The 16,495-nt window shown below is 43.1% G+C and overlaps 1 long non-coding RNA gene and 2 other non-coding genes across 3 annotated transcripts in view; 2 read left to right on the top strand and 1 right to left on the bottom strand.

The window, feature by feature from the left end:
• Window positions 1-16,495, bottom strand: part of LOC144670421 (uncharacterized) — a 918,626-nt gene that overhangs the window by 249,865 nt on the left and 652,266 nt on the right. The window lies entirely within an intron of this gene.
• trnas-gcu (transfer RNA serine (anticodon GCU)) lies at window positions 637-718 on the top strand. The gene has a single exon. It is a non-coding gene; the product is annotated as a tRNA-Ser (tRNA).
• trnaw-cca (transfer RNA tryptophan (anticodon CCA)) lies at window positions 6,485-6,556 on the top strand. The gene has a single exon. It is a non-coding gene; the product is annotated as a tRNA-Trp (tRNA).

Here is a 16,495-nt window from a genome sequence, read left to right as displayed (position 1 = left end):
CAGCAAGCATTTTAATGCCGTATTTTTTCGCGCTCGTGGTGGTGGCCGTTCCGGAAAACAGGACCAAGTTTGAACACCCGGGAAGTCATTGCAGAGAATCCATCACCTCAACACACGTGAAGAAAATGAACACAGGGTTTAAAGAACGTTTCTCAGTGTTATGGGACTCTGAAATTATCCGAATGCATCAAATAAGGGAACTGTCTACTTCTGGATTCAGGTGGGAGGCTGATTGAACTCAGTGAAAATCTTGACTGAAAGGCCAAGCAGAGCTGGGATCTCCAAAGATTTATTTTCATTTCCCACACTTTAGCTGTGATCGGGCACTGACAGTGAGCTGGGAAGGGTTTCTTCTTGCTGCCAAATGCTTGTATGTTCCGGTCTTTCCGCGGTGGGTTTTCACACTGTGCAGAAACATGTTGGATATCAGGTTGAAGTGTTGAAACGATTCACATCAGTCCATTTACAACAGCATCTGATCTGATGTGGTGGAAATGCATTTTATTGACAGAAAATACATTTCCATCTTTAGACACCTGGCCGAATATTCAGGACCTGTACGAAAGAGAATCATTTATTCCAACAGATCATGAATGCAAAAAGCATAGAAGGAGGTTTAATAAATCGAAGCCGCGTGACGAGGTGGCCGAGAGGTTAAGGCGATGGACTGCTAATCCATTGTGCTTTGCACGCGTGGGTTCGAATTCCACCTTCGTTGTCGCTTTTATCAACCACTTCGTGTGCAATTAAGAGGTCTGTGTGCAAAATTTAAGCACATGGGATTGGGGTAATATATTGGTGTGGATTGAGAATTGGTTGGCAGACAGGAAACAGAGAGTAGGAACAAATGGGTATTTTTCGGACTGGCAGACAGTGACAAGTAGGGTACCACATGGATCAGTGCTTGGGTCCCACTTTTTCACAACTTATTTCATTGACTTGGATGAGGGAATCAAATGTAATATTTCCATGTTATCTGACAATGAACTTCGTCGAAATGTGAGTGGTGAGGAGGATGTTAAGAGACTTTAAGGCGATTTATGGAAGTTGAGTAAGTGACAAAATACATGGTAGATGCAGTATAAGCTGGAAAAGTGTTGAAGTTATCCACTTTGGTAGGATAAACACAATGGCAGAGTTTTATTTCAATGTTGATACATTGGCAAATGTTGATGTTCAAATGGACCTGGGTGGCCTTGTACACCAAACACTGAAAACAAGCACGCAGATCCAGCAAGCAATTAAGAAAGCACATGGTATATTGGCCTTCATTGCAAAGTCTCTTGAGCACAGTAGAAAGGGTGTCTTGCTGCAGCAGTCCAGGGCCTTGGTGAGGCCACTCCTGGAGTATTGTGTGCAGTTTTGGTCTCCTTACCGAAGAAAGGATGTACTTGCCATAGCGGGAGTGCACCGAAAGTTCACCAGACTGATTCTGGGGATGGCAGGATTGTCATATGATGAAAAATTGGGCCGACTAGCCCTGTATTCACTGGAGTTTAGAAGAATAAGGGAGGATCTCATTGAAACAGAAACATTTCTGACAGGGCTGGACAGACTGGATGTATAGTTGATATTTCTCCTTGCTAGGAGGTCCAGAACAAGGGGTAAGAATCTCATGATATGGGGTAGGCCATTTAGGACTGAGATGAGGAGAAACGTCTTCACTCAGATGGTGGTAAAGCTGTGGAATTCTCTACCACAGAGGCCACGTCAGTGAATATGTTTATGAAAGAAATGGATTTCTAAACTCGAAAGGCATCAAGGGGCATGGGGACAGAGTGAGAGTGCGGCGTTGAGATAGAGAATCAGCCATGACGATATTGAATGGCGGAGCTGGTTCGAAAGGCCGAATGGCCTACTCCTTCCTCTATGTTTCTAAAAGGCTAAAAGAATTGGGGTAGGTTGGAATCGTAGCATCATAGAATGGTTATAGTACAGGAGGAGGCCATTCATCCAGCCGTGTCCATGTCAGTCGCCTCCAGTCTCTTTCTACTTCAATGTTTATAAAGATTCTCCATTGATGGCTTGCTTTTGTACTCGACGCTTCTATTTATAAAACCCAGGTTCCTGCCTTTGTTTTGTTCAGGTTGTCGAATTGAGGCATGTGAGGTGATTAAGGGACTTGATAGCTTAGATACAGAAAACATTTTTCCCTGTTTTGGGGAATCCAAAACAAGAGGACATAACATTCAATTTCAGCTAAGCCGTTCAAGGGTAACGTCAGGAAACACTTCTTCACACAAAATTTCGTAAAAATGTGGAACCTTCTGAAAATTGCTACTGAAGCTTAGGATCAGCTGAAAGTTTTCGATACTGAAACTGGGTACAAGTTTTTATTATTATTATTAAGATGTAAGATATAAAAGTGTTGTGAAACCACAGTGGATAGATGAAGTGAAAATAGGGACCAGTCATGAGTTGAACACGATTGATGGAAGAACAGTATACTTATCTTCCTATGTTCCCAAATTCCTCATCTAGCAGCAAACAGGCTTTCAGATGATCACCGCTCAGTACATTCCTCTCAGCATCCCCTTCTCTAAGGGGAACAGACCCAGACACAAAAATAATCTGATGCATCTTCTTTAGGCCTTAAGCGAACAATTTCACATTTCCTACATGGAAACCTATTTGATCGCAGCTGCATTATCTACAGCTTCGCCCAACTTGATGCCGCCAGTTTACTTCCGCAAGAACCAGGAGGCTCCTGCCCTCATTACAGCTTTGGTCCAAACACGGAGCGGCTGATTACAGAGAGCGGCACCGGGGAAGTATTCCGAATGTTGCTATTAAACAGAAGAGGGTGAAAAAACATCAAATTGCATCTTCTCACTTTCGGACAATTGGCTTTTCATCCGTTGTCACAATAGAACAGCCAGTACACGTTGGTCACCCTGAACACTGAGGTGCATTTCATTGCAGCGAATCAATATGAAGACATTCAGCTCCTCCAATCAGTTCCACCTTTCATTTAGATCATGACTGATTTCTACATCAAATCGATCTGCCAGCTCTAGTCTCTTAACCTTTAATGCTCACGCCCAACAATAATCTACCAGCAATTGTAGCAATCTTTAGGTTCCAACCAGCTGTAATCGCCGATCTAGACAGGAAAAGCTTTCTACTGTCAGCCACCAAATAGATGGCTGAGCTACATTTCAGATCTTTAGCCTGGAGGATTTCATGATTCCTGCGTTTAAAAGAGATGAAATGATCAAATGGTCTTCACTGTGGGTCATTTTTCTCCTCAGTGAAGTAAAATTAACTTCAGTTAAGAATAGGGGAGCAGCCACTGCAACCCTTTCGACAGGGGGATGAGGTCGCCCACAGCATGCTCACCCTTAACAGGGTGAAGCAGAACATTTCCATCCGTTAGATAACCGTTTGACAATGACATCCTCTGTCAAGTTACTGACGGCTGAGTGGATCTGTCCTGTCAACTACATTAGTGTTGATTGTGAAACTGTCTGTTCACTTTAAACGGTATCACTTCTGCCCGTACGATAAGCTCTCAAAACTTCCCCTCCACTGCCTCTTACAAAAAATGTCACTGACCCAGCAGTAACCCAACGTGCTCTCTTCTACACCCACACATTGAGGATGCCGAGGCTCCTACTATCACTGCACAGAACACAGTTTCTCTCTCCACAGACGTTGCTTGAGTTGCTGACTATTTCCACAATCTTACATTCTTGTATTAGGGTGAGGGATGCAGGATCAGTTACTCTCTCCTTCCGAACTTCCCAGTACTTTTGATAGACTAATGCTCACCATCACTTTACGCGAAAATATCCCTCGCTTCATTCCTGGCGTTAGAGAGACACAAAATGATGGCAGCATAGAGGGTGAGCACTTGGCCCTTGTTCCCTGTTCTGGTTCTCTGCAGGGAAACTCAGTTATTCAATGCCTCCGTAGCCTCTAAATTATCTCTTCAGAAAATTATGGAATCCCCTCTGAAAGCCATTGTCGAATCTGTCTCTCAGGTAGAGCATTCCAGATCCTAACCACACGCTGTCTTAAACGAAGTTCTTCCCCAGGTCCAATTGTGTATATCTTGCCAATCATCTTAAATCGGTGTGCTCTGATTCTCGGCCTCCCGACAATGGAAACAGTTTCTCTCTATTACTCTGTCCAGACCTCTTATGATTTTGAAAATCCCCATCTAATCTCCTCTCAACATTCTCTTCTCTGAGAACAGCCACATTTTTTTTTCCAATCTATTCATCTCATTCAAGTTCCTCAGCAATGAATTCATTCTTGTAAATGTTTCCAATGTCGCTACAATCTTTTTAATTTTGATAATCATTGCTGGGCACAATATTCCAATTGAGACCGAACCAATGTTTTTTTTAAAGATTCTGCACAGCTGCCTTGCTTTGTACTTGATGCTTCTACTGAAAAAAAAAACAGGATCCCGGATGCCGTTTATTCAACTTAACATGAATTGACGTGCAAATTGCAGTCGATGTAAAGTATAAATTACTTCTTGTTACTGAAATAGGCTTTAGAAAACGTGGTAATTGTTCATTGTGCTTGGTGATTTCTGTATTTGGAACCTCAGCCTCTCAGTTCCTCCAGGGTCACCAGCTTCTCACCAGATACACAATCGTCTGATACATCTTTCCGAGGTCTTAAGTTGATGAGCTCACACTTCCGACATGCAAATCTCTCTGATTTCATCTATATTATTTATTGTGTTGCCCAACCTGATGGCGCCAGTTTACTTTCATCGGAACCAGAAGGCTCCTGACCTCTTTACAGTTTGGGACCAAACATGGAGCGGGGGATTCCAGAGAGCGGGACCGAGAATGTATTCCGGATGTTGATGCCCAAACAGGGAATTGTTGATGTGTGACATCGAATTGTTATTTACCGAATACAAAAGTTCTGATAAGTTCACAAACTTGAAACATTAACATTTTAAAAAATCTCTCTCCACAGTTAATGCCTGATGGGCTGAGTGTTTCCAGCATTTTCATTTTTTCTTTGAAGTGAACAACCGAGTCCGTGCTGGATAATTCTTTAATGATCTTTCAAAAATCTGTGCTGGGTCCCCTATTATTCGTCATGTATATGAACGTCATAGATGACTATGTGGGGGGTAGGATTAGTAAGTTTACGGACGACACATCGATTGGCCGGGTGGTTAACAGTGAGGTTCAGTGTCTTAGGCTACAGGAAGATATATGCGGGATGATCAAATGGGCAGATAAGTGGCAGATGGAATTTAACGCTGAAAAGTGTGAGGTGTTACATTTTGGTAGGAGTCATTTGACAAGGAAGTATTCAATGAACGGCATGACAATAGGAAGCCCTGAGGTACAAAGGGGCCTTGGAGTGTGTGTCTATAAATCTTTGAAGGCGGAGGGGCATGTTAGTGGGGTCGTGAAAAAGGCATATGGGATACTTGCTTTTATCAATCGAAGCATAGATTAAAAAAGTAGGGAGGTCATGTTGGAGTTGTATAGAACCTTGGTGAGGCCACAGCTGGAGTACTGTGAGCAGTTCTGGTCGCCACATTATAGGAAGGATGTGATTGCACTGGAGGGGGTGCAGAGGAGATTCACCAGGATGTTGACTGGGATGAAACCTTTTAGTTAAGAAGAGAGGTTGGATAGACTTAGGTTGTTTTCGTTGGGGCAGAGAAGACTGAGGGGCGACCTGATCGAGGTGTACAAGATTTTGAGGGGCATGGATAGGGTGGATAGGTAGCAGTTGTTCCCCTCAGTTGAAGGGTGAGTCACGAGGGGGCAATGAGTTGAAGGTGAGGGGCAGGAAGTTTTGGGGGCATTTGAGGAAAAACCTTTTTACCCAAAGGGTGGTGATGGTCTGGAATGCGCTGCCTGGGAGGGTGGTGGAGGCGGGTTGCCTCACATCCTTTAAAAAGTACCAGGATGAGCACTTGGCACGTCATAACGTTCACGTCTGTGGGCCAAGTGCAGGTAAATGGGATTAGGTAGGTAGGTAGGTCATGTGTTTCTCACGTGTCGGTGTAGACACGATGTGCTGAAGGGTCTCTTCTGCACTGTGTGATGATGTGATTCCTTGAAATCCTGCATCGTTATTTCTTTCTACCTGTCCGCTAACTTTCAGTTGTATAATTTGGGCCTCTGCTCCTCCGTAGTTGGCAACATCTCACCAATTAAAAACAAAACGAAACGAAACTCGTGCATTCGTGGCCTCAGTCAGATTATGGTTCATTGTGAATCCAACTGCCAAAGTATTTCTCACTCATTTAAACTATTTCTGAAATTTGAAAATAAACTTCTCCCACGGCTTATTGTTGTGCGTTTGCTCTCACGTTCTTTGCATTTCTTGCTACTCGTCCTTGTGATGTAAATCCACAGAAAGCAAAGAAGGCCACGAGGAAGGGAGGGGAAATCATGTTCCCTTTAATGATCCCTGTTTGATTTTCAATGCACTGAATATGATCAAGGTCTAAGGAAGTGAATCTAGGACAAGCAACAGCTGTTTTTTTGCAGCTGGGCTTGTGGCGCAACGGTAGCGCGTCTGACTCCAGATCAGAAGGTTGCGTGTTCAAATCACGTCAGGCTCATGGCTCTTCACTGTACTTGAAGCTTTTGTCTGGGCACAAAGTTCATTGTGTCTGGATTCCACCGAAATGTTGAATTTCAAAACCATGATGAAAGTCATCTCTTCCGATTTTCCGGTTCAGTTTTCATTTTACATTGGAACAATGTTTCAGCGATGTGGGGTATCTACTGTTTTTGCAATTGTTCCATTACCCAGTATGAGAAGTAAAACACAAAGTGTCCATCATGGGGTTTAAATCCGCAGCCGCTTCCGTCCATATAGCTGCTTAGTTCCGTTAGCTGGAGTTGGTTGTGTAAACTATAATCGCCCGACTTTATTTTATCCATAAGTCAGGAGATTCAAACTCGTCCTTTTAAAGCAGAGCGACAGTGAGTTCAGTTAAAACAAATGTCTAAAAACAGCAGCAATTTCTTTCTGCTCACGGCATCCAGTTATAGCGACCTGCATTAAACAGCAGGAGCGGAAACCGCAGCCGGACACCCGCCTCTTCACATTAACGGGCAGCCTGAATTTCAGTTTTGGGATTTGAGAGAGAGCGGATGTTTTTGTGGAAACTGAAGTCACTTTTCCTGTGAATGCAGCCGGTTAAAGAGCCCGGACCGGCCTGAGAGTCCCCGAGCCCGGGGTCAGTGGGAGCCTGAGGAGAGGACAGATCCCAGGGAAAGGGAATGAGATTAGAGAGAAGGAAGGTTATTGCGGGGTTGAGGGGACTGAAGGGTTGGCGACTGGAGGAATAGAAACGGGAGAGAAAATGGAAGGGGTTGTGGGGGACAGCATCTGTCAGAACGAGGAAGAGAGCGACGGAGGAAAAGAGGGAGGGAGCTAGAGGGAGGGCGGGAATCAGGGGGAGCTTGCATTTCGCCAGCACATTTTGGAACCGCAGAAAGATCCAAAACCTCACAGCCAATGGGTGGGTATTTTGGGCAAGGGGGTTGATGGGGCGTCTTGGTAATTGAGATTTGTGCTTGAATGTGCACAGCAGGATCCCACAGGCAGGAACCTGATCAATATTTGGATAACCTGTTTCAGTGATTCTGGATGAGGGATTATTATTGATCCCAGGACTCTGGGTAAAACTCCTATTCTCTTGCTGTAAATAGCCTGGTTAGATTGTTCACATCCCTCCGAGTGGGGAAGATGGGATCTCGGTTTTAAATGTGGTTTATTACTGGATAGTGTCATATATCATTGTTACCCCTCTGTGGGTATTACAGTACATCGTGGTAAACAATTTAACTCTTCGAGAAGGTCAAGGAGTTGGAAACACTGAGAAACTGCTCGTTCTGGCATTATTAACTCACGTGGCCTGTGATGATAAAATATAACCTCTTCCAGTCGGTGGAGATGTGATGTCGGCATACCTCAGAATAAAGCTCACACACCACAGCAGATGTTGCCCATTGTCTTCAAAGACAGTCGATTGAAGAGGTTCCCTCCTTGTTTCGTTGAACTTCTCAATGTTGTAATGGTGTCTGCTCCATTCCTGGGACAAATGTGGGAATCAGAAACCATCACTTCCTCCCTATGTGGATCTGACTGATAAGAGTTGTTATCATTAATTTCTCTCAGCCTCTGACGCCTTATCACATCCAATCTTTAAAACAAAGCTAACGTTTTCTGATATCAACACTCGAATCGAAATTCCTGCAACCTCTCTCTCCCTGCCCTGCTAAAAAGTCCACCTCTTTCAACTGTGAGTGTTAATCTCTCATTCTCTGTAACACCTCTCCAAATAACAATCTAGTGCTGCTTCTGCTTTCAGAGTACAATGTCCCCTGTCTTTGCACTATTCTGTGAACTATGATTCAGTCAGTTGCTCTCAAGTTTTTACAGGCAGAGGGTTGTGAGTTCAAAATATCTCCAGAATTCTGAACAGAAAGTCTGGCTGACACTTCAGTGCCGCGCTGAGCCAAAGTTTCACTGTTACAGTTGCCAGTTTTGAGATGCTAAGGCAAACTGAGGTGCCATCTGCCTTCACATGTAAAATTCCCATGGCACAATTTCGGACAGTGGCACGGGAGTTATTCCATCGTGTCGGAGCCAACATTTGCCCCTCAATTAACACCACTTCAAAACAGATTCTCCTGCCTTCATCACATTGCTGTTCCTGGAAGCTGGCTGCTGCAAGCCTTTAATAATATAGTTCAAAAAACATCGTGATTGAAACGCTGCGAGGAAAAGACAAGGCGTTAATGAGAACTCTGCTGAGAGAGCTCCATTGGACAGAAAATCGGGCGAAGAATACGAGGCATCGACACCAGAGAACCAATCAACGTCAAAACTCAATAACTCCTGTGAAATAAATGAGTAAAAGCTGAGAGCTCCGAGCACCATCAGTTCATCACCCAGAGACACTCACAAAAGAATTTAGTCTCCTGTCTTAGACGGTACCTCGTGGCTGAGAATGACTTCCTTCCACTCCGGGGCTGTGGGTTCTGAGGTGACTCCACACACTCTGCCATAGTTCCCGAGGGGAGTGTGAAAGCCTTTCACTGAGTTTCAAGGTTGCAAATCTGATCTTGGAGGTATCGGTGCTGTGTTCCCTGGAGGCGGGGTTCTAATTCTTAATGCAAAAATCTGACATCGAGGATGGGTTGTTCATTACCAAATAAAAAATCTGGAGATGTAGGACGTTAGAATCCGCTCATCTCTGATGCACTTTTATTCATTTTTGTTTCCTGTAATAAACAAGTGGTGTGTAGCTGTCCATTAAAAATAACAAACAGTGTTCGGAAGATTCTGGTCATTACCTTCAGGATTTCCGCTGTTGCATCCGACAGCATCCTCAGCTGCATCACATCTGGATCTCGTGACTTATTAACATTCATTGCAGCCAATCCTGCTCGGGCCTCTTCTTTCACAAGATTTATGGGAACAACAAAAACATTTGCAAATTGTCGATGGAAAAATTGAGAACCTTTCTTGAAGATGGTTTCAAGAGGCCTTTGTGGTAAAGATGTAGAGTTAGCGGAAACAAAAGTAGCAATAAGTGGAATGGAGGGTTGTCCGTGAATTGATTGCAGATTTTCACGAAGGTTTATTTCGAGAGATTTTAAGTCTATTTCCTCTACATCTTTTAGGAAATTAACATTGAAAAAGCTCAATCGTGATCGAAAATGTATTGTAATCTTAGTTTATCTAAATAATGCAGATAGACGTAATTCAAAGAATTGGAGGCATATCAGATTATAATGTGGATTATAAAATCCTGGTGAGGGCTAGGGACAAGTTTTAGGAAAGACGGCAAGGCCTTGCAGAGCGTACAGTGGGGATTTACTGGAATGGTATCAGCGGTGAGGGATTCCGGATGTGGATGGACAAAGAAACAACAACTAGGGATGTTCTTCTTACAACAGAGAGTGTTAAGGGGAGATTTAGTGCAGGTATTTAAATTGATCCCAGGCATATGTTTTTCTTATACACATTATTCCATATTTTTCCATTGCCTGAATGTTAGGTAACCAATGAACAAATTCAACATAATCAGCAGAGTTTTGCTTTTGTCCGAAATAAATTTGTCAGGAAATGTTTCACGTTTGTAAATTAAAACCAATCCTTGACCTGATGTGATGGAAGGTTATTTTGCTCACAGAAGCTGAATGTCCAACATTGCACACCTGCCTGCCTATTCAGAACCTTCTTGTCAACGTTCCTGGATGGAAAAAGAGTATAAGACTGTGTTCTGAAACTCAGACAGGTGACGAGGTGATAGAGAGTTTAAGGTGAAGGACCGATGATCCATTCTGATTTGGATCCTTGTTGCTAGTTTGTGGATATTATCAATTAATTGATTCTTCCTGTTTGCTAACATTTTGAATCAAATAGGCCTGGAATCCTATCCTTGTTAATATCTCACTGGAGATTCCGGGTCTGTTCAGGCCATAAAAACACTGAGATTGAGAGTTACAGTTTTGCACTCAAATTTTACTGAAATGATGATAAAATAGGATTCATGAAAGGCAGCAAGATATTTTCCTCCCTCCCTTCCATTCTCTGGATTTACACCAGCTGAAAGCAACAGAAGGAAATAATGGTGATGGAGCAGAAAAACAAGATTATCATTAGGGAACACATTTAATTTAGTATTTACTTGATAAGTTAAGTGAGTGAGCAAGTTTTAGCAAAATAAGATTAAATTTAGGGCCCTTTGAAATAAACATATGATACTTAGAGCAGGGTGTTATTTTTGTGGTGAGATGGTAACATCTGTGGAAGAACAGGGAGCCATGTACAGACATCATTACAAGCTATTGGACAGGAAGGTGAAAAAAAACATGGCTAATAGAATACAACTGATTGAACTCATTCTACAGTTATGTAAGATACTGTTTAGACCCCATTCAGATCATTGCGATGAATTCTGGACAACAAAACTTGAGGAAGAGTGAGAGGTGGGTGCAGCTGTGTTGCCACACTCAAATGGTGAGGACAGATTGCAAAACCTAGTCTTGTAATGCCTTGAAATTCGAAGATTAAGGGGTAATCTGCCTGAAATGTTTATGATGATTCAATGATTTGACAGGGTAGATAAGTAGAGAACATGACGTCTGTTGGGGGGAAGCCAGGCCAAAGGTACACAACATTAAAATTAGAACGAGAGAGATAGATTGAGCTAAAATACAGGCCAGTCGTGAGTTCATTAAAAGGCAGGGCAGGCATGGGGGAAGAATAGTTTACTTCTGTTCCTATGTTTCAATTTTCATAATCTTGGACTGAACAGGTTTTCAAATTATCACCCTGTCTGTACACGTTGCTTCTTAAAGTTAATTATTCCACCCCCTTTTCAGAAAGTAAAACTTAATCTGGAGGGAACTGAAACCTGTGATGAACCCAAAAAGGACCAAGCTAAAATTTATCTTTCAAAATGGAGATCGAGCCCTGGGAGACTGAGAACTACAGTTCCCAAGGGGTCGCATAGTCTAGTTCTGAAATGGTCACACATGCGCAGGTTGTTCTTTTAGCGACGTTGTAGGCATTGCGCATGTGCTGGTCGGCTCATTTTCTCGACTTCAGGCCGAGACACGGCCTTGCACACATGCGCAATTCGTTTCCTTTTTTCCAGGTTGGAAGTTACTTCTACGCCTGCGCAGAAGTAAAAGAAGGTCCAAAAGCAAAACAGCGTGAAAAGGGGCGCAGGTGACTGAAAAGAGAGTTCCATTCTGATAAAAAAAGTGCCAGAAAAAGCTGGACAGAGAGGAGGTACATGGAGTAGGTCCCAAAACAAAGGAGCAGTCCCAAACCAGGGACTGGTACAGAAAGAGGTCTCAGGAAGTTGAAGGATGAGGACAGGAATCTGAAACAGATCCTGTTCAGTGAAGATTGAGGAGCAGAGTCAGAGCCGCGCGGAGCAGACTTAGAACGAGCTGGGACTTGCAAGAAGCCAGAAAATCTGCGTAGACAGCCAAAGGTTGACCCTTATTATGGACCTTTGCAGCAATGTTGTTCTGTTTGGCGGGGCCTAATACCGGATAGTGTCCGTGTGGAAGGTGAAGTTTGAATGTGCGGATAGATCCAGGATAAAAGAACCTTGGAAAGAGAGGCTGAAACCCTGGAGGTGGATCCTTCTTGAAGGTATCTGAGAGAAAGCGTCGTTTGGGAAAGAATACCAAAGCGAGATCTTCGAATGTGAAGATTGGAAACCCTTGTCAGAAAGACAGAGTTTCATTGAGACCAGTTGCCTCACAGTCCGATGAGCAACTGGGGGATTAATGAGAAATCCCTCGAAACTTGGTTTCGGAGTGTGGTATGTCCGACTGCAGCTCACTCATTCAGCTACATGGACTGTACACTTGCCGCGAACGTTAGAGCATAAGATATTTTTGTAGTTTCTGTTATCTTTATGAATTTGTGTATATCAGTTAAGGTATAGTTTGGATGAAGGATCGGTGTAACGTACTTTGCCTTTCCTTCCTTAATAAATGTTTTATTATTGTGTTATAATTTCATCAGCAGACTCCTGTGATTCTGTTCAGTAACCATCCTTCACGTTTCTTAGCAAAAAACGTATACGATCTATCATATAAGGTTCCACCCTGGATCTGACTTACCCAGCAGTAACATCAGCTGGGATCGTAACGTTTGTCGTGATAAGAGAAAAAAGACCCAACCTGTCACTCCTTCCGTCTCTGTCCACCAGGAATTTCTTTATTTCTTAATTATACTTCTTTGCATGAGATGTGGGCGTCGCCTGCAGGGCCAGCATTTTTTTGCTTTTCCCTATTTGCCCTTGAACTGTGTGGCTTCCTCGGCTAATTCAGAGAGCAGTTAAGGGAATAATATTGCTGTGGGTGGGGAGTTACATGCGGGCCAGACACCGACAGGGCGGCAGACTTCTGTATCTCAAGCGCTTTGATGAAATTGATTTGTTTTGAGAACAATTGACTATAGTTTTATGGTCGCCATTACTAATATGAGATCACAATTCCATATTTACTACCTAATTGAGTTTGAATTCCATCAGCTACCATCACGGGATTTAAACACGTGTCCACTGAGATTAGAAACAAAAATAAAAATAGCTGGAAAAACTCAGCAACTCTGACAGCATCTGCTGAGAGGAACACAATTAACGCCTCGAGTCCGAATGACTCTTCAGCAGAACTAAAGAAATATAGAAATGTGGTGAAACATAAGCTGGTTGACGGGGGGTGGGACAGGTGGAGCTGGATAGAGGGCCAGTGATAGGTGGAGGCAAAGAAGAGATTGCCAAAGATGTCATAGACAAAAGGACAAAGTGGTGTTAACGGTGCTGATATTATCTAAGGAGTGTGCTAATGGTGACATTAAGGGTAGAAAGCAGGATAAACAAGCGGCAGATAGCCCCAGCGGGGGTGTGGTGGTGCTAAGGTATCCAAATGGGCTAAAAGGTGGAGATAAAACGATTGATCGAAATAAATTTAAAACTAGGTGGGAAAATAAAAATATATTTTAAAAATATAAATTTGGAAAAAGGAGGATCGGAAAGGGGGTGAGGATAGAGGAGAGAGTTCATGATCTGAATTTGTTGAACGCAACATTAAGTCTGGAAGGTTGTAGAGTGCCTAATCGGAAGATGAGGTGCTGTTCCTCCAGTTTGCGTTGAGCTTCACTGGAACATTGCAGCAGGCCAAGGACCGACATGTGGGCTTGAGAGCAGGGTGGTGTGTTGAAATAGCAAGCGGCAGGGAGGTCTGGGTCATGCTTGCGGACATACCGAAGGTTTCAGATTTCCAGCATCCGCAGTATTTTGCTTTTGTCCATGGAGATTAATCTGGGCTTCAAGATGAGGAACAGAGTGACATTGTGGTCCATCCCTGTTGTACACCAAAGCAGCGCGTTTAGCTTATGTTTGAGCCGCTTCACGGAGAGATTGGAATTTTTTCCAAAGCATTTTATTAAACCCATGAAATGGGTTGAGGCAAAGCCTTTTGTTCCAGTTGGAAACAAAATACAAAGATTGTACAAAATAACAAGACACTGCATTCTGAGAAAGAGCTCTGAAATGTTTGGGAAAAGAAGCAGAATCTTCAACTAACGAGGAAGACCACGGTTTTCAGAAAGTTCCAATCGATTTCTGTATAAAGCGACCGCAGGAGGACTCGAACCTGTAATCTTCTGATAGCATTACGCACACCGAAGTCAAAAGACTTAACCATTAGGCCACGCGGTCATTACACGGCCTAGTAAAACCGATACTGGTCCCTTATGAATAAATATGTGATTGTATTTATTCCATAAATTCCAGAAATTAATCCACAGAACATTTAAACCACTCATTGAAGAAAGTCCTTTTGTCCATTTAACGAGTAATTTGATCGAATTTTCCGTCATGTTAAGGCGATAGCATCAGAGAGCGAAACTATTTCCGATGGCTGGGAATCCAGGAATCGTGCACGACAATGAAACTAAAATGCTGTAGGTGCTGGAAACTTGAAATAAAAACTTCTTCAAAAGCTCAACAGGCCAGGCAGCATCTGTGGAGAGAGAAAAGTTTCGGCTCCGTTTGACTCTTCTTCAGAGCTGAAGAGAGGTAGAAATGTGATGGATTTTATACTGTGGAAGAGAGCGGGTGGAGCAATGGTGCAAAACAGAAGGTGAGGGATAGTGGGGACCTCAGCAGAGACTTGACAAGGATATCATGGTCACAAGACAAGGGGAGTGTTAAAGGAAGTGTTAAAGACTATAGTAAATGCTAATATGGGGCATAAAGGTAAGATTACAGAACGTGTTAACAGCAGAACAAGGGTCAGCGCTCTCCGAAGGCAAATATGAGAACAGGTAACAGATGACCATGTAGGGGGAGGTGGTTAGAATTCATGGTCTTTGAACTCAATGTTAAGTCCTGAAGGCTGTAAATTGCCTTGCCAGTAGATGAGATGCTGTTCCTCCCATTTGCGTTGGGCTTCACTGGAGCATTGCAGCAGGCCACAGCGGAAATGTGAGCCTGAGAGCAAGATGGTAATTTGAAATGGCAAGTGACCGGAAGGCGGGGTCATGCTTGCGGACTGAGCAACAATGTTCCGTAAAATGGTCACCCAGTCTGCGATTAGTCTCCACAATGCCGATGACCCAAATGCCATCTGAAAATCTAAATATAGTACATCCAATATTTCCCTTTATTCACAGTAAAGAAATTTAACAAACTCGTTAAAAATGATTCCCCTTTTCCCAAAACCATGTTGATCCTGCTGATTGCCTTGAATTCATCTAAGTGCCTTGTTATAACGTTTTTAATATTAGCTTCTAAAAATTTCACTACGATGGATGTTAAGCGAACTGGCAAATTGTTTCCTGCTTTCTGCCTCCCGGCCTTTTTGAATACAGGTGTTAAATGAACTATTTTACAACTTAATGTAGCCTTCCCCGAATCTAGAGAATTTTGGAAAATTAAAACCAACTCTTCAACTACATCACCAGGTACATGTTGAAAATGTTGTTTCTGTCGGTAAATTACATTTCCATCACATCAGGTCACGGATTTTAATGAATGGGCTGATGTGAAACACTGCAAGTCCATGTGCAACATGTTTCGTCACATTGTAAATAAAACATCGCGGAATAACCGGAAGATCCAATCATTGGATCGCATCAACATGACCATCACACAGACGCCTTAAACATTAAGCCATTTTCGAAGTAATGCGTCTTTTAATATGTTTTAAAATGCCAACTGACAGTACGAATTGATTTAATTCCACATGATTGGCGAGGTGCAGCCTCAAGCCGACGAGGCGGATGGTGCTGCTGATCTTCACCAGAACAGACAGTTAGACGGAACATTCATCATCAACCAGACCGTGAGAGAATTCAACAAAATAAAACGTGCTGAAAAACAATGAGAAATAACAAATCAATTCGATTGGAATGTAAAATATCGTTTAGAAATGAGGAACCATCGATGGAAAAGGAAAGTAAATTGGAATTCCCGTTATTTTATAGACCCGGGAGAGAAAAGAGGAACGGAGGGAAAAAATGTCGAAAGGAAGACAAGAAATGATGGAGCTGCTCCCTTGTTTTCTGTTTATCCGGTCGCCAATCAATACTGAATTAAAACATGTAAAAAAAACTGGGTGAATTTAACGGAAAGTGATTTTAATCGCTGCCCGATTGCGCCTGGACTCTCCAATTGGATTTGTTGGACATCGCTGGACTTGAGCTCCAGAACTCGCTGCCCCCGCATCCCGCCCGTCCCCCCCCCCCCCCCCTACAGCCTTGCTGCTTCAGTAAAGAGACAGAAGAAGCATCTACACGTCAATGTGCACACAAATTCCGAGGCATGTTCTGTCCAGAAGAAGCAGGACAAATCCAACCCAGCCTAATACTGCTCCATTAGTTTATTCTTCATCATGAACAAAGTGATGAAAAGTGTCGTTGACCGTGCTATCACCACTTACTGCACTTACCCAGCAAAAACCTGCCCACTGACTCCCAGTTTGGGTTCCGTCTGGGCCACTCAGCTACT

Source organism: Cetorhinus maximus, chromosome 31 (assembly GCF_964194155.1).
Source record: "Cetorhinus maximus chromosome 31, sCetMax3.hap1.1, whole genome shotgun sequence".
NCBI classification, from domain to species: Eukaryota; Metazoa; Chordata; class Chondrichthyes; order Lamniformes; family Cetorhinidae; genus Cetorhinus; species Cetorhinus maximus.
The sequence above is the reverse complement of the archived record's forward strand: the minus strand, read 5'-3'. Positions and strand labels throughout refer to the sequence as shown.